Below are 2113 nucleotides of genomic sequence, written 5' to 3' on the forward strand. Positions count from 1 at the left end.
TAGTGATTTTCCTATATCGCTCCACGAAAATGTTGGAATGGTTCCTTTGAGAGGGAGCGGTCGGTTTACTTCCCCATACTGCCCTAATCCGAGCTTGTGTTCCGTCTCTAATTACCTCGATGTCGAGTGGACGTTGAACCCTAATCTTACTTCCTTTCTTAACAGAGCGGATAACAGTTAATGAAGCTGTTACAAATATTATTTTAGATCTGAGCCGTTGGTGTACTCGCCGGCTTTCTTTAAAATTTCATGTTTTAGAGATATTTTCTTAAATGTTCGTGCTAATCTCAGTACGTTTGTGCGCTATGTGTTTTATCACGTAAATTAATTATTCATTTGTGGGTCACTTATAGTCCCGATGTCGGGTGGCTTTTCTTTCAAATGGCCTTTTATGCTAACTCAGTGGTTTGTTGAAATATTTCTTGTATGGTAATTGTTTTATTTTATGTATATATTAGAAATTCGTGTCCTTACTGTTGTAAACCATTGTGTAAAGCTGATTTCAGGCAGCAGGTCTTGGTGTTTAGTGAGGAGGGCCTGCAGCTGGTTGCTTGAGCAACTAGAATTATTTACTGAATGCACTGTTATAGTGGTTTAGTGTCATAAGTTTCCATTTCTAATTACTTCTATAAATTTTTATGTAACAAATTTTTTAATTCAAAGTTCCCATCTTGTGGATGATCTGTTTAAGTACCTTACACTGCCGAGACTGACCTTTTATTTCTATGGTCCTTTTCTCATTAATACTGTGTTTCTGTTTATATGTTTTCTCTTTACACTGAGTAATATTGTTGTGCTTGTGATTAATTGAAGTAAGGGAGTAAGTAAGCAATTTGAATACAGTAATGTAATGAAAGCACAACGTAAGGTGATTCTAAAACTTAAAGTAAATCGACTACAGCTCAGTAACCAACTGTCTTGGACATGAATGATTGCTGGATTGAGTGAACCTCAGTGTAATTGCAAACGCATGCAACTGCGTACATTCAGATGGACTTTCTTGTTTCAACATTGCGGCTGATAGTGGAAACATACGTTGAGCTGAACTTTCAAAGTTGGCTTGTGGCTCCATTCAGGTTGCACGTCTAGGCGTTACCTGTGGGGATTTCTGTTGGATCAATGAAGTAAAAAATGATGTAGAAAAAACAATATCAAACCTAAAAAAGAAATGATACAGAAGTGTTTAGAGGAAAAGTGTTGAATTTGGAAGGAATGTAAGGTAAGAGAGTAAAAAGAAAAAAGTGCTGTGAAGTGGTCGAACACAGGAAGGAAAAATATAGTGAACAGATGAAAGAGTAATGAAGAAAAGAATAGAAGAGAGAATAAGGAATTGAAATTTGCGCTTGGTCGTTAGTTGTCCCACTCGAGAAGGAAAAAAAAATCGTAATGGTATATTCGTGGCGAGAAATAATGGAGGTATAACAATGAATAGTAACTCCTCCCGAACAGGCCATGAAGGCTCAATGGTACAGACCGGCCACCGTGTCATCCTCAGACCATAGGCGTCACTGGATGCGGATATGGAGGGGCATGTGGTCAGCACACCGCTCTCCCGGCCGTATGACAGTTTCCGGGACCGGAGTCGCTACTTCTCAATCAAGTAGCTCCTCTGTTTGCCTCACAACGTCTGAGTGCACCCAGCTTGCCAACAGCACTCGGCAGACCGGATGGTCACCCATCCATTTGCTAGCCCAGCCCGACAGCGCTTAACTTCGGCAATCTGAAGGGAACCGGTGTTACCATTGCGGCAAGGCCGTTGGCCAACAAGGAATAGTGATGAGCTTTTATTTACCGATATATTCTAGCTCGTATTAAAATGCTGTCGCTATAAAGTCGTTACATGATTCTTCGTCGTCATTGGTAGGCCGACAGCATTTGGGCTGGTATGTATAAATACCGACCAGTCACACAAATGCGACCATCTGTGAGAAGCCTGAACGACCGCCTTTTGCATTGCGGACTGCTGCGAGACGTGCGGGAAGAGAGTCAGTGAGAATCTGGAAGTTACCGACAGGGCGTGGAACCAGTGCCCTGACCAGCTGCGCCAAGTCTCTCGGTTGAGGATCCATAGCGCGAACAGTCCGGTCAAGGTGGTCCCATAGATTCTTGAGTA

At 41.9% G+C, this 2113-nt stretch overlaps 1 pseudogene; it reads right to left on the reverse strand.

Moving 5' to 3' along the window:
* Positions 1–1643: 1643 nt before the first annotated feature.
* Positions 1644–1761, reverse strand: LOC124803714 (annotated as a pseudogene).
* Between the last annotated feature and the right edge of the window lie 352 nt (positions 1762–2113).

The sequence above is a fragment of the Schistocerca piceifrons genome, chromosome 6, assembly GCF_021461385.2.
Source record: "Schistocerca piceifrons isolate TAMUIC-IGC-003096 chromosome 6, iqSchPice1.1, whole genome shotgun sequence".
In the NCBI taxonomy this organism is placed as follows: Eukaryota; Metazoa; Arthropoda; class Insecta; order Orthoptera; family Acrididae; genus Schistocerca; species Schistocerca piceifrons.